Source organism: Geotrypetes seraphini, chromosome 1, assembly GCF_902459505.1.
Source record: "Geotrypetes seraphini chromosome 1, aGeoSer1.1, whole genome shotgun sequence".
Classification (NCBI taxonomy): domain Eukaryota; kingdom Metazoa; phylum Chordata; class Amphibia; order Gymnophiona; family Dermophiidae; genus Geotrypetes; species Geotrypetes seraphini.
The window spans coordinates 17,530,259-17,554,009 of record NC_047084.1 but is presented as its reverse complement, the minus strand read 5'-3'; the positions used below and the strand labels follow the sequence as shown (position 1 = coordinate 17,554,009).

Sequence of the window (23,751 nt, the reverse complement as noted above, 5' to 3'; positions counted from 1 at the left end):
GTTTCTGTAGATCCTTTCGTATGCTTTCTAAAGTCACTACCATGGGGGGACATTTCCTTCTGCTCCTCAGATGTTTCTCACAGCGGAATCCTTGTTAAATGATGTACCCTCTTTCACGGGGTTTCTGAACCTCCTCCAATGCAGGCTGCCACGTGAGCCACTACCGCTGAACATGGTGGAGGTCAGGTCTCCGGAGGTGAAAAAGAGATGTCCAGCCTAGGGTTCCCACTACTCCTTCAGTTGGGACTGTAGCAGGGCATAGTTCTCCAGTTTTCTGTGATGGATTACTGATGACAAAATGTTCCATCATTAGCTGTTGGGGGGTTGACGTTCTGACCGTATGGTTTCCTTATACTTTGTATGCGGCATCTTTCAAAGTAGAAAAAATATTAGCAATATCGGACCCCCAAGATGTAACGCCGACAACCTTGCAATTTCTAACACATTAAAATGAGTACACTTGAAGGAATCAAGAAAATGAGTAACTCCCTATATATTATATGTACTACAGACACCCACGTCAACAGTATTTGCCCCTCAGAAACTACTAGAGGAATCCAATGACCAGATGAATTCCTTGCCAATCATACAGAATGAAGGCAGTTCTATAAATAGGTGCTCCAAGGGTAGAGGAATCCAATGACCAGATGAATTCCTTGCCAATCATACAGAATGAAGGCAGTTCTATAAATAGGTGCTCCAAGGGTGCTCAGAATGAGCCTATTTTAGAAATGAACCTAGGTGACTCTGTTCCTTTATAGAACACTAGTATAACTTAGTATCGATGTGCCTAACACTTAGGCTTTCACACTTATGCCAGTCATACAGCTGGTGTAAATGTGTGTGCCTAAGTGTGGCAATGACTTGTGTAACAAAGTACACTGTAAGTCATATCAGCCCCGCCCATGTTCTGTCTGTGCTCCGCCCCTATTTCCACCCTCTTCCAAATACATATTATAAGTTCAGTGGGTATTTGCAAAATAGCACTTAGGCATGCTGGCATACATGCTGGCAAATGTTATTGCCTAGGTTATAAAATTACCCCCATTATAATATTTTGCCTTCTACCTTCTCATTCCAAATGGAAATAGCTATAACAGTGGGGAAAAATTCCAGGGAACCAGGACACAAAGCCGAGCAAATGCCTAGCAATATATCCCCAAAGCTCTTTCTCCCAAATTCAGTGCAGCACAATGCCAAATCTAGGTTTCCAAATTGAAGCTGCCTGTTTCACTACCAATGCATTAAATATCCTCAGATATGTGCACATATTTGCTAAGGATCCTTGTCTCTCAAGGCATCAGAGTAGAAAACTAATTTGTCACAAATCTGTCTATTGTTTCCTAGTGGTTTGTTCTATCAGGCTTCAGTTTCTGCTTACAAGAATTAAGACCCGTCTGGACATGGAATTCATCCAGCTAGAGGTGTCACTACAATTAATTACTTTATATGAAAGCATCCTTGCAAGTTCCTCACCATCCCAGCAATCAGGACATACCATGTCAGAGCAGAGAAGAGGTGTATACTGTCTGGCTACAGCACCTCCATTTTGGAATGGCTGCAGTGGTACTAATTGCCCTTTTATAAGCTAGAGATCCTTAGAGTGTGTGTTAGATTTGTGTGGTTATGTTAAGAGAAGTGAAGGTGTACTTAAAGCACAGCCCTTGGGTCTCCTCAGTTTTTGTGTTGTGAAAAGTATCCCAGAAATCAAGGAATACTTTTCACAACACAAAAACTGAGGAGACCCAAGAGCTGTGCTTTAAGTACACCTTCACTGTATATATATATATATATTTTACCCAGTCCTCTGCCTACTATTTAATTGAGGTGTGCAGGAGCAGGTAAAGTGTACAAGGCTATGCCTACTGGGAAGAGTCTGTGGATCTGGATCCTAGGAGAGAGAGACTGTGTGTGACTCCGAAGAGGAAAGGTTTGCCACAGAACCTAGGAGGCCTGTTACCTTCAAAAAGACACAGATAGAGGAAGAATGTGGAGTATACAGTGTTCATTCAATGCTGTACAACTGCAGGACTAAAAAGGCACCTCAAAGCAGTAATTGTTTTGCATATATTTTCAGTAAAGAGAGTTGGAACTCCCCATATCTGTCTCTGAGTGATTGCATGAAGAGACGACTATGCCAGGGCCTTGAAGGGAAATTCCTTCATCCCCAGAGAAAATCTGCTCCCTTGGATAAGAGTGTGTGTGATCTGAAAGCAAAGAGGGGAGAAGGCTCTGGAGTGTGAATCCATGAATAGACCAACCCCCCCTGACAAATAGAACTCTCTGGTCCTTACATCGGGGCAGCTATAAGTGTAAGTGCTCTGGAGACGTGCTCATGTTCATTCTCTCTCAAATTCAAGGCCTGAATCCCATACAACAGTCATAACCTTGTAATTAAATACATTTCCCTTTCCCCACAGCATGGGGAAATGCTGTTCTCTAACCAAAATCCTGCTACTCCATTTTCATAGGAAATAGATGATTTTAGTTTCCCATTTCTGCTCAAACAAGGCCAAGCAGCCAGCTTCTTCTCCTAGAAGCCCTCGAAAAGGAGAACGCTACATAGTCTACTCTGGATCAGGTCCAACCACAGCATATGAGTTTTATCAGTCCATCTGAGTGAAGTAACAAAACCAGATGTACAGTATTCTTTGTCGGTTCTAGAAGTCCAATATCCACCATGTTAAACTTTATTTATAGTTACTTTTGACTGGCATGCATATCAAAATTTCCAATGTAATCTCACAGGTGGTACATACAGAGCAGCTCATTTAGAGATTTTTTTTTATTAAACCTTGTTACACCCCCTTCCATATTCAAGAGGGTTAGAGGCAAGCCCTCTCCTCAATACTATGTATTCACAAATAACTTAAGGGGCCCCCCAAACCTTAAGTTCTACCCCCTCCTGCCTCACAGACCCCTCCACACCTCACATTAAAGCCCTGGGGATCTAGCGGTGAAGCAGAGCAAGAGCAATCGTCTTACACTACCGCAGCTATTTTTTTATCATGGCTTTCATAGGGCAGGAGTGTAGGAAGATCTCTCCTTCCCTGTTTCACCGCTAGACCACCAGGGCTTTAAGGTGAGGTGTGAAGGGGACTGGAAGGCATGAGGCTTGCAAATAACCAAATTTACAAATATCAAACCTGTGAATATGGAGGGAGGAGTGTATGTTGTATGATGTCCACCTTGGAGATTAGCGCCCATAAAAAGGATCTGGGTGTCATCGTAGACAATATGATGAAATCTTCTGCCCAATATGTGACGGTAGTCAAAAAAGCAAATAGGATCCTAAGAATTAAAAAAGGGATGGCTAACAAGACTAAGATTGTTATAATGCCCCTGTATTGCTCTATGGTGCGACTTTATCTGGAGTATTGCGCTCATCTCTGGTCTCCATATCTCAAGAAAGATATAGTGGTGCTAGAAAAGGTTCAAAGAAGAGCGACCAAGATGGTAAAGGGGATGGAACTCCTCTCGTATGAGGAAAGACTAAAATGGTTAGGGTTCTTCAGCTTGGATAAAAAATGTATGAGAGGAGATATGATTGAAGTCTACAAAATCCTAAGTGGAGTTGAATGAGTACAAGTTATTCTGAGTAGTGAAGACACAGAAGGATTGCAAAAACCTGCAACGTGACATAAACACGCTCGAGAAATGGGCCGAGACATGGCAAATGAGGTTTAACGTGGATAAGTGTAAGGTGATGCATGTCGGTAACAAAAATCTTATACATGAATACAGGATGTCCAGTGCAGTACTCGGAGAGACCCCCCCCCCTCCCAGGAAAGAGATTTGGGAGTACTGGTCAACAAGTGCGGCAGCGGTGAAGAGGGCAAACAGAATGCTAGGAATGATTAAGAAGGGGATCACAAAAAGATCGGAGAAGGTTATGATGCTGCTGTACCAGGCCATGGTACGCCCCCACCTGGAATACTGCATCCAGCATTGGTCGCCGTACATGAAGAAGGACACAGTACTACTCGAAAGGGTCCAGAGAAGAGGGACTAAAATGGTTAAGGGGCTGGAAGAGTTGTCGTACAGTGAGAGATTAGAACAACTGGGCTCTTCTCCCTTGAAAAGAGGAGACTGAGAGGGGACATGATCAAAACATTCAAGATAATGAAGGGAATAGACTTAGTAGATAAAGACAGGTTGTTCCCTCTCTCCAAGGTAGAGAGAACGAGAGGGCGCTCTCTAAAGTTAAAAGGGGATAGATTCCATACAAACGTAAGGAAGTTCTTCTTCACCCAGAGAGTGGTAGAAAACTGGAACGCTCTTCCGGAGTCTGTTATAGAGGAAAACACCCTCCAGGGATTCAAGACAAAGGGCTCCTTTTATCAGGGCGCGCTACGGGGGTTAGCGCATCAGTCATTTCATCACGCACTAACCCCCGCAGCAAGCCTAAAAACTAACGCCTCGTCAATGGAGGCGTTAGTGACTAGCGCGGCAGGCGGTTTAACGCGTGGTATTCCGCGCGTTAACCGCCTACCGCACCTTAATAAAAGGAGCCCAAAGTTAGACAAGTTACTGTTGAACCAGAACATACGCAGGTAAGGCTAGACTTAGTTAGGGCACTGGTTTTTGACCTAAGGGCTGCCTCGTGAACGAACTGCTGGGCACAATGGACCACTGATCTGACCCAGCAGCGGCAATTCTTATGTTCTTAAAAATTACAAAGATTAGGGGACACTCGATGAAGTTACAGGGAAATACTTTTAAAGCAATTGGAGGAAATTTTTTTTCACCCAGAGAATAGTTGAGCTCTGGAATGCGTTGCCAGAGGATGTGGTAAGAGCAGATAGCGTGGCTGGTTTTAAGAAAGGTTTGGACAAGTTCCTGGAGGAAAAGTCCATAGTCTGTTATTGAGAAATACACGGGGGAAGCCACTGCTTGCCCTGTAGCGGTAGCATGGAATATTGCTATATCTTCAGTTTTGACCAGATAATAGTGACCTGGATTGGCCACCATGAGAACGGGCTACTGGGCTTCATGGACCATTGGTCTGACCCAGTAAGGCTATTCTTATGTTGTTATGATGTTTGCAAGTTATTTTTATGACAAGACAGAGATTTTTTTTTTTTTTACCCAGCCCTACTTACCTAGATATACTATCACACACTCTTTCCAGATCCCTGCATTCGACCAATCAAAATCAACTTTTTGTACCCTCCCTAAAGATTAAAGACAAGAGACATGCCGAGATCTTTTTGGTCATCACACCATAATTGTGGAACTCACTCCCAGGCTACATTAGAGAAGAATCTATAGTAGAAAGGTTTAAAAGTTCATTGAAAACCTTTCTTTACAAAGATGCCTTCAAAAATTAAACCCTACATTCACATATAACATTACCTTAGATTACCTTTTCATTATTTTATTTTAAATGATCTACTCTTTCTTTCTTCCCCGACCTACTATGTTACCCTTCAATGTCGCCTTTTTCTAAAATATTGTAGTTCTATACTTTTTCCTTCTGTTTCTGTATGTTTGTCTTTGTATGTATAATTATGTGTTTTTGTTACCCCTGATTTTTAATGTATGGAATTTCCTTTGAAATAATATTATAAGCGTTTGCATCCAATTTTAATAAACTTGAATGTTTACTGCTTGGAAACCACTTAGAAAATAGGAGGCATACAAATTTTTTTTTTTTTAACTTTATTTAGTTTTTAATGCCAATAAAAAGTGCAATACAATTTACATACAAATAATAATAATCAAATAAGCACTTATAAACAATCAGAATCTATACAAAAGATAAAAATTCCCTCCCCCATCCATCATTACCATCAGGAATAGTACCAAAACATATGATATACCCCCCACTCCCACCCCCCGGATATGTGGGTGCAATACAATGGAAAATAAAGATAAAGGGCAACTATAACAAATCTATAAAATACATCAATGGACCCCAAACCAATTTGAATATCTTATTATGCCCCAGCAAGTCAGCATTCATTTTCTCATACTTATAAGTTAAGCATAAGCTTGCCCATCAGAAAGGAAAACTAAGGCGATCCCAATTCTTCCAATTGCGAGTAATCATTTGCATGGCTATCCCGGTCATAATTAGGAAAAGCCGGCATTTATAGCAGTCCATGGGGGGCTTAATATGCAATAACGTTCCACATATAACTACCTCATAAGTCAATGGAATTGATGCCTCCAGTATGTAAACAAATAAGTGCTAAAGTGTGCTTAACATAGGGAAAATAGCTTACCACACAATGCCTTAAAAGTGCTTTGTGATACAATTCTACACTGCCTTAGGGGAATCTCTTCATAAAGGTAATTAATAAGTTCAAATAAATATACAAATTGCCTGTCAGCACTATAGTTAAGCTCTAGAACATGTTGCCAGAGGAGCAGTTCATGTAGCTGGTTTTAAAAAAGATTTGGACAAGTTTTTGGAGTAAAAGTCCATAGTCTGCTGTTGAGACAGACATGGGGGAAGCTACTGCTTGCCCTGGATTGGTGGCATGGAATGCTGTTACTATATGAGTTTTTGCCACATACTTGTGACCTGGACTGTCCTCCCTGAAGATGGTCTGACCCAGTAAGACTATTGTTATTTTCTTATGCACTTTATTTTTCTAAATTTTTTAGGGAGGGGGCATGGCGTGGCTAGGGAATGGGCATGGTAGCATTATCCAGCTAGTGTTTTATGATTAACACGCACTAACTGGAAAATGCAGACAGCGCAGGAGTATTTAGTGCCACTCTTCATATAACTTTCATGCCTGCTCGTGGTCCATGTATAATATTTATATGCAAAACCTACAATAGTGTGATCTATGCATAAAATGATGTTGATTGTAAAGCCGCCTCGAACTCCGCTTGGCAAGGATTTGGGATATAAGATTACATATGACATTTGTGCAAAATGAGGACAAATTAAAAAAATAAAATAAAATATACTAGCTGCATGTCTTTTTAGATATCTGACCTAAAATCTTTATCTGGTAAGTTATCACACTAACAGGTCAGCTATCAGGCTACATACCATCACCTTATGCTTCACTTATTCTCAGGAGTCTGGAACAAGAAGTTTATCCAGCAACATCAATATTGGAGTAGTAAAGATCTGAATCTTCCCCTTCAGTCATTCAGCCTTTTGAGAACCTCCCATGAGTATCTCTGCATTGCCCTTTGAAGTCTGCCACACATTTCATCATCCCAGAGGAAACAAAGGCAGGATGTCATCCTGATCTGTTAAGCTGCATCTCATTTGTTTTCTGTACCCCCATACTCTGAATAAATGTTTGTGGCTGTTCATGTACCTCATATAAATGACAGAATCCGGAAAATAATTCCGACTACTAAAACTTACTATACAGCTATTCTCACTAGTACTAAGCCATGACTGTTCCGCCTTCTCGTTCTCAATAAGAAGCTGTAGAGGTTCACAGGTCAATATTCAAACATCGCTATCTCATTTCTTTTTAACCCTGGCCACAGTGTTTAAATAGGTGTCCTCAGCAAGCAGTGCTGAATATACATACCGGCTGATATTCAAACCTATTTAACAGGCCAGGCGTCATCAGAAGCCATGGCTGTTTATGGTACTCATCGGGAACTATATATCTCTGCAATTGTCCTAATCTGGATATACAACCATCAAAGGAAGGATCCAAAAACCAAGAAGCTCCATCCATACAACAGACTTAATCATGACAGCTAAATACCCCAAATTCTAACAGATGTGCACTAACAATGACGCAAAAAAATATTTGTTATTTAAATTATTGTATTCTAATGATTCGTAATAAAAATAAATGATTGTGCTTCTGTTTAGTTTGTGTAGCGATATTAGAAACTGATTTTTTAATTAATATTCCCACCACCACCACAACACACAGATTGATAGATAGATATACTTGAGAGGCTGCTGAAAAGTTCTCAGCCCAACCAACAAATTTGGGGCAGTCTCCATCGAGGGTTATATACTTAGTCCAGTGATTTTTCCGCTTTTCATTTTGTATTTTTCCAACAGAACAAAAAAAAGTGGAAAATCACTGGACTAACGGCCTCTTTTACAAAGCCGCGCTAGCAGCTGCGCTAACGGCCCCGAAGCCCATAGAGATTTAAAGGGCTTCGGGGCTGCTGCTGCGCGGCTTTGTAAAAGAGGCCGTAAGTGTATAGCTCTCGATGGAGACCGGCATTCAGTTTATTTATCAACCGCCTGTTGGGCACAGTGTCGGTACCATGTACATCATATCTGGTGCCCCTCCCATATCCACCTGTTTGGACACCCAGTCAAAGAAATTGATCAGATTTGTCTGACAAGACCTGCCTCTCGTAAAACCATAACATTTTTTTAGTGATAGGAGGAAGTACAAAAGTGGTATTGTGAGATTCGAGGGTAAAGGGGAGAAATATGTAGATGTAATGAGGATAAGGTGGAATTGCTTAACAGATATTTCTGTTCTTGTTCAGATGAAGGGCCAGGAGTAGGACCACAGAAGGCAAACACAAATAGGAATGGAAGTGAAGTGAAGTGAAGTGAAGTAGACCTTGAATGATTTTCAGAAGACTGTGTTCATGAGGATCTAGCTAAACTAAAAACAGACCAAACGATGAGGCTGGATGGGCTACATCCATGAGACTGAAGGAGCTTATGGAGGTTCTGGCAGCTCTGCAGTATAACCTTTTCAATACTTCTTTAGAATTGTAAGGGAGATCTTGGAGGACTGGAGAAGCTTTTCCACACAAGTGAAAGTAAGAAGGAGGTTGTGAATTATAGGCCAGTTAATCTAACCTCCATGGGGAGGAAACTAATGGAAACATTTCTAAAACGGAGGCTAGTATGGTTTAGCTTCTGGAATCCAGAGTGCTGCAGGACCCAAGGAAGCATGATTTACTGATAGGTCTTGTCAGACAAATCTGATCGATTTCTTTGCCTGGCTGACAGTTTGACAGAGAGTACTAGACATGGTGTATTTGGATTTCAGCAAAAAACTTTGACATGGTTCTGCTTTGACATCTCAAAAGTAAACTGAGCATCCTCCTCGTGTACTCAAAGGTAAATGGGTTAGAAACGTTATGATAATTTTACACTGTTATTTGAAGATTGCTGTATTATATTGAATTGTTTTTTTTTTCTTTTTTGTTAACTGGTTTTGGACCCTATATTCTGGGGATCATTATGGTATATAAAATTCAGATTAGATTAGATAAAATGTAGTGGTAAATTAAGTTCACTGTGAGGAAAAGGGCATTTCCAGTGATGTGCCACGAGGATAGTTTGTTAAGCCGGTTCTTTTTGGCATTTTTGTGGACGATGTTGCGGAAAGGCTATCTGGTAGGTTATCTTAGGCGTCCGCGCGAGACCCGAACAACTACAGCAATCGCTGTCTGGTGGGGTTTGCCTCTTTGTGAATGATGACTGGAATCTGCCCTGGGGGTGGAAACCCCAGATGGTGTGGATGGGTGGGGGGATCTAGTGAAGCTTGAACCATCTGGAATTTGGCAGCTAGGAATTGATGCTGGGAGGTGCAGGGTCATACATTTTGAACTGCAGGAACAAAGGGGAGCGGTTTGGTATAGGGAGTGAGGTGCTTCTGTGCATGGGGGAGGGGTGGGTCTCGAGAATGGTTGTATCTGGTGATCTCGAGGTGGCCAGGAGGGTAGAGAGGGCAACAACAGAATCCAGGAGGATGCTTGGGTTCATGCGGAGAGGGGTGGCTGGAGGGAAAGGGGAGGTGATAGGGCCTTTGCTTTTCTTTGGTGAGACCTTATTTGAAGTATTGTGGGCAGTTCTGGAGACTACACTTTCAGAAAGATGTAGGCGGGATGGAGTCATTCTAGATGGTGGTTGACAATCTTTGTCATGGGGTGTATAGAAACAGACTTATAGATCAAAATGTGTGTGCTTTGGGAGAGAGGTGAGAGAGAGAGGATGTGGTTGAGATGTTTTGATACCTTTGTAAATGCACAGGAGGCAGGCCTCTTTGGATTGGGGGGAAGCTCTGGAATGAGGGGGCATAGTTAACAGAAATAGACTAAAAACAAATTTGCATACAGTTGCTCAAAAGTAGGCCGAAACCCCACCTTTTTGAGATAGGCTCAGCTCATAACACCATTCCCCACTGCCCTCTGCTCAGCAGCCTAGCCAGCAGTTTTACCATCCCCCGCTAACTGTAACCCCCCCTACCCAGCATCCTGTTTGTCTGTCTTTTTTTATATATAAATCTTTATTAATTTTCAAAACTAATACAAAGTGCCATGAAGTATACAACCATTAATAATCAATACAAGCACTTAAATTCCATCAATAACATTACTGAAGAGAAATATCCCCCCCTTCCTTCCAACAATTCAATCAAGAAATAAACCAAAAAGATATCCTCCACCCACCCCATCCTGGATATATACAAAAATAAACAGTAAATTAAATAAAGACAATTATGTTGAATTAACAAAGGATGTCAACGGCCCTCACACCAATTTAAATACTTTGCTATTCCCCCACATATCCACATTCATCTTTTCATATTTATAGCCTAAACATAAACTGGCCCACCAAAACGCAAAATTGAGGCAGTCACAATTTTTCCAATTGCGTGTTATCATTTGCATCGCTATCCCTGTCATAATAAGGAAAGCCTGCATTTTATTTGTCTGTCTTAATTGTGAGCTCATTTGAGCAGGGACTGTCTCCTTTGTGACAGTGCTGTGTACATCTGGTAGGGCTCTAGAAATAATTACTAGTAACAGTTTGTTGGTGGGCTGTATACCACCTTTTTGCAGTTTTACAACCACACTCAGAGTGGTTTACTTATAGGCACTTCAAGCATTTTCCCTCTCTGTCCCAGTGGACTCACTAGCTAGTGTACCTGGGGCAGTGAAGAATTAAGTGACGTGCCCAGGGTCACAAAGAGCAGTGTGGGTTTGAACCCACAACCTCAGGGTGCTGAGCTCTAACCACTGCACCACACTCTCCTCATAAGGAGATTCACCCAAAGTAGTTTACAATACACTGAATAGTAATCAGATAATCGTATTTTCCCTTTCTGTCCTGACAGAATCACAATCAAGCTGTGGCCTACTCTTGCAGGGATTGAATTCACAGCTTCCTAGTATTGAAACAGCAGCTCTAACCACTAGGCCGCTCTTCCCCTCTGCAAGGAGGGTGTATGTGTGGGTGTGTTTCTCTCTCACACACACACATTTCTTAGAGAATCCTCTCTGTTGTGCATGCTCCTTGCTGCACGTAGGCATGTCCATTCACACCAGCAGATACACTTGCTGTAAGTCAGGGGTGTCAAAGTCCCTCCTCGAGGGCCGCAATCCAGTCGGGTTTTCAGGATTTCCCCAATGAATATGCATGAGATCTATTAGCATATAATGAAAGCAGTGCATGCAAATAGACCTCATGCATATTCATTGAGGGAAATCCTGAAAACTCGACTGGATTGCGGCCCTCGAGGAGGGACTTTGACACCCCTGCTGTAAGTGGACATGCTGACGCTGGTTCATGCCAGTATCTGTAAAGAAATCTGGGTGCCCAAACACTGTTATAGGATAGGAATCCCCGTGCAGAATCAGGGCACCCACAGTAGCAAGGGCGAGAGGCGCCTGAGGCGGTGGGGCCACACCCTGCCCTCTTCTACGCCCCCTCACCTCCACACGCTCCGTGCCTGCCCCCTCCTGCCACACATGCGCCACTTCCCTCCCCTCCGTACCTCTGTAGCATTCCTGGTGCAAACAGCAACCCTCAAGCTGCTGTCATGCCAGCGTCGGCTCTTTCTATGTTATTACTTCCTAAGTGTGGGTCCAGGAAGTGACATCAGAGGAAAAGCTGATGCTGGCACAATAGCAGCTTGGGGGGGGGGGGAGGTTGCTGCTCGCGCCAGGAACGTTAGAGGAAGGGAAGTGGCGTGCATGTGCAGCAGTGGGGGGCGGGGAAGGAGCGGGGTGGTGGAGAGGTGGATGGGTGCCTGTGCCCGGGATGGACTGCCCCCATCCCTTACTTTGCCACTTTAGATTGTACCCATATCCAAGTGCCCCTTTAGATTGTAAGTCCTCTGGGGCCAGGCAAATGTCTAGTATACCTGAACCTAACTCACCTTGAGCTACTACTGAAAAAGGTGTGAACTAAATCCAAATAATTAAAAATTACTTCAATCTAGACAGTGCCAGGGCAATCTGTAAGATTTTTCAGTGGCACTACTCAAATAGTACCACTGAAAATTCACAGACAAGTCGCTGTTTTCTGTATAGCAGCTACTACTTATGAATACGAGACCTTTATTATAGGCCTGTAAATCTCCTTACCAGCCCATCCTGTTTCAGCTACTGGAAAGACAAGCACCATGAGGAAAGCCTCAATGGCCGCAGCTCCCTCCCGCACTTCTCTCTGTGCTTTCCCAGATCAGACTGTTATCAGCTGACACCCAGGATGCCTTTTTGATACACTGCTTGACAGTTTCCCGACTCTTCTCCCCTTCTTGTAGCTCCAGGCGTGGACTCCTGCCGGGATGCTTGAGGGAGAGGAGATCAAAGGCAATAACCCCAGATACCGACACCATCAGGGTTCATCACCTGTTTCTGTAACACTAACAACTGTCATCTTCAAACCCGGGTTTCTCTGCGTTCAGTCAAAGGCTAGCTGACTCCAAAGACAGGAAGCCGTGTGACCACAGAATGACAAGTAATACATTCACTCTTCCTATCTCCATTTAGACACAAAGCAGGGGTTGAATTAGCTCGAGCTGAAACATGCGAGTTGTAGCACCAAACGCTACTTAAAAACCCTTCCTTTTTGAGGGTGAGCTCAGGGCTGTCCCATCATCCCACCAGATCACTGGGGTATCTCTTCTAAACTTCAGCAACAGTTTGCTCTCAGCATGCAGGGGAGGCATTATCCCAGGCACATGTGCCAGGCAGAGACAGTGACTGAACTCTCCTCATCGACAACATTTCAGATCCAACCCGTTCCCTCCCAGGCACCCCCCTGTCCAGCTGTGCGGCTCTCCAATCCCATAGAAGATTTTCACAGCAAGCTGTATCAGGGAAAGCCAATACCACAGTCTACATTCCAAGGGCTTTCCTCCTGACAGCTGCTTCACAAGCCCACTTCATGTTTGAGGTTTTACTAGTAATTGTTATCTCAGGATCTTGCCTACCGCAGAAAAACTGTAAAGCTGGTGAGTATGTCTGTGAGCAGAGACTTAGGATCCGACTGGACGTGAACTGCATTTTTTGATGCCCAAATATCTCCAGAAAGGATCTTCCCAGAAGAACACTCCACAAAGCCTCATCTATCCCAGTGCTTCTCAAGCTGGTCTCGGATTATCCCCTAGCCAAGCTGTATATCTACAATGAATATGCAATAAATATCCACCGTACACACAGAAGTAGCCTAATGGCTGAGGAGCAGTGGAATTCAGCTCAAATCCCGCAGCAGTTCCTTTGGCAGGCCACTCACCCCTCTGTTGCCTCAGGTGCAAACTAAGATTATAAATCCTGCTGGGACAGAAAAATGCCTACTGTACCGGAATTAATGCCAGCTGGGTAATTTTTGAGCTTGCAGGCAATAAAGATCTGCCTCATGTGCAATCATTGTGGAACGCATAAACAGGCCGGCTAGTAATTTTTCAGGAGATGGCACAGTTAGCTAGCTCAGGGACAGGCAACCACAGTCCTCAGGGGCCACAACCCAATCAGGTTTTCAAGATTTCTGTCATGAATATGCTTGAGATTTATTTGCTTATAATGGAAGCAATACATGCAAATCAATCTCATTGCAGAAATCTTGAAAACTTGACTGGAGGATAGTGGTCACCTACCTCGGAACTAGCTGTTCTTCTCCTAACCAGCTGTCCACCCCCACCCCACCCCCATACATTCTCCTCCCCTATGGAACTGAGGACCAGGGAAGCCAGAGTTCAATTCCTGCTGATGCTGTTTGAGATCTTGGACAAATCTTGGGCAGCCTCAGGTAGAATCTTAGTCAGCCCCCATGGGTAGGGACAGGAGAATATCTACTGTGCCTGAATGCAACTCATCTAGAGCTAAATACATACCTAGTAGAGCCTGTGCAGTTTGCTTCAAATGTTTTAGTCACCAAGAGTTCCCTATCCCTTATTTTTCCAGTCCTCTCCTCCCACCTTAAATGTTAATAAACTATACTTGTAGCATAGGGGTTTTTTTTTTTTTTTTAATAAAGCATCTGCAGTAAACTTACTGAAAAGAAAGTGACCACCTGGCTCTTCCCTTGTTAAGCCACACTTGCCTGTGCCTCGAGAGGTTTGCAGCTGAAGTCTTTGACCTTTCTTCCCAAGAGGTGAAAGGAGAATGGGGAGCAGGGTTTCAGCACTAGGGCAAAACCCAGCCAAGTCTGAGAGCTTTTGCTGAACGACTGAGGATGTTGCAATTAAAAGTGAATTCTTATTTTCCTGTCTGAACCATCAATGAATTAAGCAAAATGAAAACTTGCATCTCATAGGGTGAATTCCTCTTTGCACATAGTTGCAGATATGGCATTTCATTACGGTTTTAAAACATCTGGTGGAAACCCCCCCCCTCTAACCTTAAGACAAATTAGAAAACGCTTAGCCGTTTCTCTTTCATCAGGTACAACAGTGAGCACAAAAAGTTCATAATATATCTTAGCGACAGAAGTTTGGGGAAACCCTTTGACAAATTTCTGTGTTTAGCCGGGTACCGACACTACTTGGTCTCTCTACATAGTTTCCCAGGATCACTATAATACTTCTTTGCAAAGGTCTGCAAAGACAAAAGGAATCGGAGACTGGAACGAGCCGCAGCCTCTTTCAGCTTACTCAGCTGCTGGGAAATGCAGCAGCGGGCTTCCCCCAGCCTTTCGGCTCGCTGCAATCATCTTCCGTGTACCCTCTGCCCATTGATTTTGACACGATCCCAAGCGCCGCGGGTGCAAAACCTCAGGGTAGCGGTTGTGCAACTAGCAGCTTTAGTTCTAAGTAAGGAAAGCAGGCATTTCTTCCTACCTATTGTTTCATGGAAACAGGAGATACAAACTTTTGCTGTATGCAATTAAAAAAAAAAAAAAAAAAAGAATTGAAAGGGAGAGAAACTATGACACTAGGGAGAGCTGGTATTAGACTTCTGAGAGGGGGAGAGTGGTAGCCTTTAATGCTAATGTGCAGTAATGCAGTAGGCTGAGAGAGGGAAGGAGGTGGGGGGGGGGAGAGGGGGAGGGTGTGTGCATTTGCCTGTGAGGGAGTGACTTCTTACAATGGCAGTGCCTCCCCTTGCAACCCTGAGTGTATAATGATATAATCATGAGGGGTGTCAAATCCCACCACATTTGAACTTGCAGTCAAGCTGGCTTCATGCTTCTTCTTTCCCCAGGACGGGGCACAGGCACAGGGCTGGGATCAGGTACCTATCTTCAGTAAAGAATTAAGACTGCAAAAAAATTTAAAGTAAGCCTGGATTCACCACCACCATCTCATTCAAGCATCCTTCCAGCACCGATCAAGGGATTACTATATACAGCCACTGCAAACTGGGGGATAACTAACTACAGCTTCCTAGAATTGATGCAACACACCACCCACTCCAGGTAATTTTCACGTTGCCTTTTAAAATGTGACCATTTTAGTAGCAGGCTGTTATGCTGTTATAAATCTTAGGTCAAGAGAGTTGGTAGTAGGAGTAGAAAACGTGTTTGAAATGAACTTAGATCATAACTTTAGGCTTTTAAAGAGGGCGTGTGTTGTAAGATATTAGGCTGGAATGGAAACCGAATGTGGTCTCTAGAAAAACCTAAGAAACAAGGGAACATAATAAAAATTTGGAATAGTGGCGTATCAGTGAAGCACTCACAGCTTGAGTGAGAATGTATTCATCAATTTACACATGAAATCTTTACAAATGTTGGGAGTCAGATGGGGAAAAGATCGGAAAAGCAGAAATGCAACTAATGATACCTGGATGTTCTAAAGCGAGGTTTCAAGTTCTTGGAAAGCAGCTGAATAGGAGACAGAGCATTAAAAGAAGTCCCAGAACTGCAAACCTCAGAAGCAGAATCCCTAGTTGGAAACTAAGACAAACATAAGGCAGCCAGACATTTTAATGGCAGAGGGCAAACGACCTGAGGGGGGACCCTGAAGCAAAACATTATTTTTATACCCTACAAACAAATTGGGTTTTGCACCTCTGTTAACAATAGCTGTATATTTCGCTCCCCGGGTCTCCTTTTGTTTTGCAAAGACAAAGGCGTATAAAACAAGGAATCAAGGGCGGGAAAAGGTATTTTGCCAAGTTAAAATGAAAATGCTCTTTTTTTTTTTTTTTTTCCTTCTCTCCCTCCCCCAACATCATGCCTGGCTCAGCCTGGGTACAGGAGGGGGGGGGGGGCGTATATCGAAAACGTTTCCTTGCACTCCCCCAAAGCTCCTGCAGGAGAGTCTCGCAAAATATAAGCTGCCATTCCCTCTGCCCAACTTTTTCCCACTCTGCAACATGCTAATGCTCCCAGCTGGACCAGAGCACCGGAGCGAGACAGTTTCAGTGGAAAACAGGCAAAACATTAAGTCGCCCTCTATGGCCTTTCCAGTCACTTATTAAATCTTCAGTAGGGGCTGTTTTAAATTCTCCCGTTAAGTCCTACCTTTGCTAACCAGGCTTTAGATCTTTGCATTTTAGGGCTGTTCCGCATTATGGAGCTCCATGCGGCTCAGAGAGCCCAAGATTACAAGTACAAAAAAAGTGCCAGAGCTTCTAATATTTACTGTACAGCTCAAATGCTCCTACCACTGCTACAAAACAAAGCACAGCTGATGGGGGTGGGGGAGAGAGAACCAAACCCAAAAACGTGTGAGCTGGAAAATGCAACGTCCTTTTCATTCATTGTATCTTAGCATTGAAAACTCACATGGACGCTGAGCCTTCTATCCTGGCAAGTAGACCCTAGTACTTTGGGACTTTTTTTTTTTTAATGGCTCAGGCGACTGTAAAATCGCCCAAAACGTTTGCCTCTGTCTGTAACACGTTAAACATTGATCGACAGGTTGACGGGTTGCTTGAAGCTGCAGAGTGATTATTGTCGAAAATGGTTTTAAGAAAAATTAGGCTCTCCAGGAATATAGCAGTCCATCAGTGTCGGTCTAGTACAGTATGCGTGTACCGCCCTCTGCCGGAGGAAAAAAACATTGCAAGGGCTGCTATAAAGCCACCGACTTACTTACCATAGGTCTCACAGAAAGAAAAGAAGGAGTCACGTTAGTTACTGCAGGTATCTTTTTATTTTGCAAGAAACACAAAGTAAAGACAAAACTCATGATTATCAGTAGAAGCTTTCATGATTTAATATATACTATTTTTAGATCCTGTACATCACCTAACATTTTAAAGTTATAATGATGTATATATATATATAGTTTTTGGTTTTTTTTTTAGTATCATGCCTACAATTTTCTATAGACTGCACTAACGATAATGAACATTTTTTTGATGGATATTTTACACACACTATTTTTTTTTTTTAACCAAGGAAGAGATCCACTGACTTTTCCTTCTGGAGTCCATAAAAATTTCACACAGGGATCCGCTTACAAATACCATCAAGCCGCCTAATGATGTTATTCTTAACACTTATCTTCTTAAAGAGCTAAATTAGAAAAACAAATCACTCACTGCAAATACGTTATGGGGCGCCTTCGGAAGAAGTGCAAACAACGAGAACAGAAAGGCAATGTTTCAATTATTGTCTAGTATTAGATCTCAGTTAATCCCGCTGGTATCGCCAAGCATTTAACAAAAAAATCAAAACGAAGATTCAAAAGAGGGCAAAAAATCATAAGGACCAAAACTCCTGGCAGGAGTGTAATTGACCTGTCAATCGAGTCTCTAATAGAAAAGATCTTGGCAAAATTCAGCTTAGGAACTTGCTTTCTTGTTCCGTGGTTTCCCAAACAAAAGGATGCGGCAGCCCAGGCTGGGCGGGGCCGGGCCCCGCCTCCTCGAGCGCCACGTGGCTGCTGGAGCCGCAGGCTGTTCCTGGGAAATCTAAGGCACCGGATCCATACAAAGGAAAGGATTAGGGGAGGTGGGGGAAGAAGGAGCTGGCAGAGCTAAATTACCCAGTTACAGAAGGGAGGCGTTTTGGTCTGTCCTAGTTTTGAGTTTGTCTTTTAAAACCAATGTGGAATTTGTAATTCCGGCTCAACCATTAGGCAAGACTAGGGGGTTGCACAGAGGCTAAGCAGCAGCTTCGAGGGAATGGGGACTTGTATACCGGCTTGGACAGAAAAACCCCCCACCAACAACAAAAACCTGCTGTCCAACCCAGCAAAACTGGTAGTCAGGAAACCAACACAAGCTCAGAAGAACCATCAGTCTGAACTTTTAAGCACAGGGAGTGTGGGACTTTTTGATCAATGATTGGTGTGAACCTATTACTTTATGGAAATAGTTATGGTAGTGTGGCTCTGTTAGCACTTAGATCTTTTTTCTCCATGTTTTTGATTGTGTTAATTTAACGAAGCTCTTCATTTTTGAAGCTGGGCTGGTGCTTGCTGTCCACCAGAGCTGAGGTTCAAAGTGGTAGAATCTGGATTCCTGAACCTTTGGATCCTAGACTTGATTTCTTACCAGAACTTTCTAAACCGCTCATTTACCAGGTAAATGGTTTTTGGAAATTGCCCTCATTAGGTAGGAGGTGTGATCAAAAACTACAGTAAATGCTGTTACTGAGTGCCTTCCAATGGAAAGGCAAGGATCTCCAATACGGGAAGTAGTATGTCAAACCTTAGTACCAGTATATGACAAGTTTCAACTTGTTTGTTGTAGTTGGTTGTGAGCTAAGGTTGAGAGAAGGTGTGTTTTAAGGTGTGCCGCACATCATGGATCAAGAACAACATGGAATTTTGTTTCAAACTGCAAAAAAGTGCTAAAGAAACACATGAAATGTTAAAATTAGTTTATGTTGATGCTGCAGTGACCATGAAGACAGTTTACATATGGTTCAAGCGATTTCAAAATGGTTGTGAATCAGTTGAAGACGAGGAGAGATCAGGATGTCCTTTCACATAAAAAACCCAAGAGAATGTTGCAAGAGTAAGCAAAATGATTCAATCAAACAGGTGACTGACAATTAGGGAAATTTCTGAGGATCTGAACATCTCTTATGGTTCCGTTCAAAACATTTTAACAACAGATTTGAACATGAGGCGAGTGGTCAAATGGTTTCATCTTCCATAATGACAACGCTCCGTGTCGCACATTGCTTCTGGTACAGCAAATTTTGGTTAAAAAAAAACCCAACTTTTTGGTGTGTCCTCATCCACCTTATTCACCCAATCTAGCACCGTGTGATTTCTGGCTCTTCCTCAAAGTCAAAATGACCATGAAAGGTAAACGTTTTGAATTGATTCAGGACATCGAGGCAGCCATGATAGCGCAATCAAAGACATTCACGAACAAGAACTTCCAGAGCTTCTTCAGAAAGTGGCAAGATCGATGGGATAAGTGTGTTTGAAGTGAGGAGTATGTAGGGGGAGGGATTAATAGCAATGTATCTTTGACTGTAATAAACTTTTTTTTATTTAAACATTCGCCGTATTTTTTGATCACACCACGTATATACCAGCAGTTCTCAACCTTTCTTCTGTTGTGATATACCTGATAGGAAGCGTGAATTTAGGTGACACTAAACACATTTACAGCTGAACAAAGCACTAAATATTTCATTGTTTAAAAAAGTTTATTTAAAATTATCGATCCCACATCAAAAAAAACTATGCAGCACACCAGTCCCAGACTTCTCGCCTGCCTTACAACAAAGCAAATATATATTAAAATTCTAGTGTTGCCTCAGTAACACAAAAGCTCTCCATAGTGAAGCAACACAAAAACCTGCAAATATGCTACTCAGAATTTATTGACAGCAGACCTGCCACATTTTCAGTTAGGGCTGTAGGTAGCAATTATTAGGGGTAGTGAGGAAGCAGAAATAGGAACCGGTTATAGGTAGGGTTACCATATGGCTCCAGAAAAAGGAGGACGGATTGAGACATCTGGGATTTACTTCCTTTGAAAGCAATGGAAGTAAAACACGGATGTCTCAATCTGTCATCATTTTTCTGGAATGTATGGTAACCCTAGTTACGGGGATCTGACTCAAGCTTGCTGGTTTTCCCAGTTTACAGGCACTGATGGTTGCACAGGAAACACAGGCCTGCTGTCTACACCAAATGCTTTGGGACACCCCTCCCAACTCTTGGGGACACACTGGTTGAGAACCAGTGGTACGAGATAGAAACATGATGGCAGATAAATACTAGCATAAAAATAATTAGGGAGGCAACATCAAACCACCTCACTCATGAAAGTGGTGCTTCCCCCCCATAAGTCATGCATAATTTGTTACTTGTATCTAGGGAGGCAACATCAAACCACCTCACTCATGAAAGTTAAAGGACATGAAAGATGTCCTTTAACTAAATAAAGTGTAATATTTTAATGCCCAATGCCCAATTACTCACTTTTACAGAATTGTTCTGGGAGGGATGGCATTGAAATGATCATGCTTGCTGAGTTTTATTAAAATCTCAGGGGGATGCCTAGGGGCTTTGAAATGAATAGGGGGTAGGGGGTGCAAGGCTTAAGATTCATCCGAAGCACCCAATTCTAACCACTGAAATCATTGCTGCTGGTCCCACAATGCATCAGGATAGAATTGCCTGTAATCTTCCTCTTAGAACTGGGTAACTTGGTCATCTTGTGCTTAGGTGTAGGGGTGGGGGGTGAAGGGTGATCTTAGTCAATTGTAGGTTAGTTAGTAATAGAAGACATGCATATTTTAGCTAAATTGGTTTCCAGCAGGCAGAGCTGGGGAGGGGAGGAGGCGGTTGAAAATAAAAGTTTGGCAGTGCTCACCTGTGTATTATCATAATGTTTTTCATAGACTTTTCACGAGGACCAAAATCCTTGACTCTGTATTGGTCCTGAATAAAAAAACCTGAATATTTCTGGACTGAAACTTATTGGATTATCAACTACTGATTATGACATGACCAAAGAGCGGGCAGTAACTATCCCTCGTTCCCTTCCTTATCCATTTTAACCATCTCTCCAGGGTAATCTTTCCTATGAAGTAGGGCTCCTAAAACAGAGTTTATAGCAGTATGTTCCATTTCAGTTGAAGCCTGTCAAATGCTGTCTCGGATTTCAAGTTTCTTTTGAAGAAGCCCTTTAAATGGAGGCCTACACGAATCACACAATTTCACCACCCACTCAGAGGAAATGGCCAGGTTGGATAAATGCTTATTGTTGGAGCTCACCAGTTACTGGGGGTGAAGTGAAAGCCTGTGAATTGTGGCATTGGTCTACCACAGCAAAGCAAACATACAGACACATTACAGACTGTACCCTTTACTCATCCCTAAAGGAGAAATTTGAAACCAGTGAAGCAAATGGGCCCTGGCCAATTCACAGCAGGCTAGGAGACCCTGGTACTTGGGGCTATATCATAAATAAACATTTTCTTATTTTATGACTGTGGGGAAGAGGGAAGAAGGGACATTTAAAAGATTAAGTCCAATAGTATTTGTGTGGCCTAGTCATATGTTCTATCCTATTAACATTACTGCTAGTAATCCAATGCATTTATAAAGTAAGCAAGTTTTAGGTCACATTTTGCCACTTCCCACACAAATTGACAGACTGTTTACATATTAATAAATCAAGTTAATCTGTGAAAGGAAGACATCATCATATCTATAAACACTTCTTTACACGTTTCTGGCTACAGCTGGATAGTCATTCAAGCTGCTTAGTTTGCTAAAATAATTGATAGAACATAAAAGCATGCTTTTGTTTAGCCTATCCGTGCTTTCTAATTTCTTCATTGGTGGGCTGTCTTCAACTGCTATTAAAGTAATTCACAGCCTTGGGATGAACCTACAGCTGTAGTGTATCTTTCAGCTAGCGCTTCATAGATATATTGCAATTCCATGAAGCCGTGTGGGGGTGGCTACCTTTTTTTTCGCAGAGGATCAGGTATCTGTCTGGGAAAAGGCTTAACATAAATTTAGCAAATGAAAAAAGGAGTGGCCAGTCCCAGGTCCTGGGTTTGTTCAGCAATTGGTTCATTCAGGTATGACCATATGGATTTTGAATCAAGTCTTGTGCTTTTAATAAATGTTCATGCTTGCAAAGCCTGAAACCCAGACTGCCATAGCTGAAGATATTATAGTTCTTAAACTTGTCAGTGGTTACAAAGAACGGCATTGTGCTTTGTCAGCAAATCCAGAAAGGACTGTCTGGAACACACTGTTAATTTTACACATGTGAAAACCTCTACTAGTAGAAGTATTAATTGTTACCTCTCACATGGATTGTTAGTGGGGTCTCTAATGTATTGTCAATAAATGCAGCAAAATCTCAGGATCTTATTAGCAGCTTTTGCACAAATGAAAACAAGACCTGTTCAGCCTTGTTGGATGGTTATTACACTTATCTGGTGACTGATTCCTTAAAACTATGCCATACATAAGACCTTTGTTAAATATAAATATATATAAAAGGTTAAACATTTTGGCCTGGATTCTGTATAGGACGCCTGGGATGGGCATCTTATACAGAATCGGGCCTACATCCATGTTAGAGACGCCGGTTACAGAACCGGGTTACTTTAGACGTGGCCGCTATACTTAATCGCGTTAAGGGATCTCCCTGCTGTGATTAGTATAGAGGCTGCAGCTACGGCTGCCAGTCTCCCCTCCCCCCATTCCCCCTGACAATCGCCGGCAGAAGGGTGCTCAAACCCTCCTGCCGGACCCCCCAACGGCTCCTCCAACAATCGCTGGCAGGAGGATGCCCAACTCCTCCTGCCGGACCCTCCCAATGAAACCCACCACCCCAGAACCCCCCCTCGAGCTTATCTGCAAGTTGGCTGGACGGGTTCTCGCACTGTCCGGCCAGCAGTCCCGCCTCCATCTAAATGAGGCAGGTCCGCCCCTTCGCTGCCCAACCCACAGGATCCTAGGGCCTGATTGGCGATCGTCTGGGGTGCCGTTGGGAGGGTCCAGCAGGAGGGGTTGGGCACTCTCCAGCCAGCAATCTTTGGAGGGGGTGGGATGGGGGAGGGGAGACTGGAAGCTGTAGCCGTGACCGCTATACTAATCGCGGCAGGGAGATCCCTTGCCGCGATTAAGTATAACAGCCGCATCTACTTACCATGTAGGACAGCATTTTGCTGGCCTACATTGTAAGCGTCTCCCACTCTACTAGGGAGATACATAGGGCCGCCTAGGTTCACCTAAGGCTACCGCCTAGCCTTAGGTGAGCTTAGGCGGGCTTGCAGACCTTCCTAGGATCATGGAGGCGCCTTCAATGTGGGCGGCATGCCTGGGGAGCATATTTGTAGAAAACGTGCCTCCCGATTGGCTGATTAGACAGCTGTAGAACGCCTACAGCTGCCTACAATCGGGACATACTATGCAGAATCCGGGCCTAAAAATATATATATTTTTCTCCTGGTTACATTAATCTGACTGGCTCCCCTAACTCCCCTCCTGATCTTTAGAATTTCAGTAGGTACAACTTCAAAAATGTTTTCCAATAAGATAATAGGTGTTGCTCCCAGCGAGCCTTGTTTAATGCTGCCATCACACTGGTATGCAGGGGAGGAAGGGAAAGGTGCTGCATAGAGGGGAATAGAGAGGTTTGACCCAGGGCACAAGGCAGGGAGAGAGAAAGAGAGAGATGGTAAACAATATGAAGGAAACAAATGTTGGCTATGGCAGTGGAAGG

The 23,751-nt window shown here is 43.1% G+C and overlaps 1 protein-coding gene across 2 annotated transcripts in view; it reads left to right on the top strand.

Annotated features, from left to right (window-relative positions):
* Positions 1–15,302: 15,302 nt before the first annotated feature.
* Positions 15,303–23,751, top strand: part of VCAN (versican) — a 249,752-nt gene continuing 241,303 nt past the window's right edge. The window contains exon 1 of one of the 2 annotated variants that reach the window (XM_033923290.1): positions 15,303–15,556. The gene's annotated coding sequence lies outside the window, so the exon portion shown is untranslated. Of the gene's footprint in view, positions 15,557–17,203; positions 17,231–23,751 lie in introns of those variants that run through there. The other variant, XM_033923357.1, reaches the window with a different exon arrangement.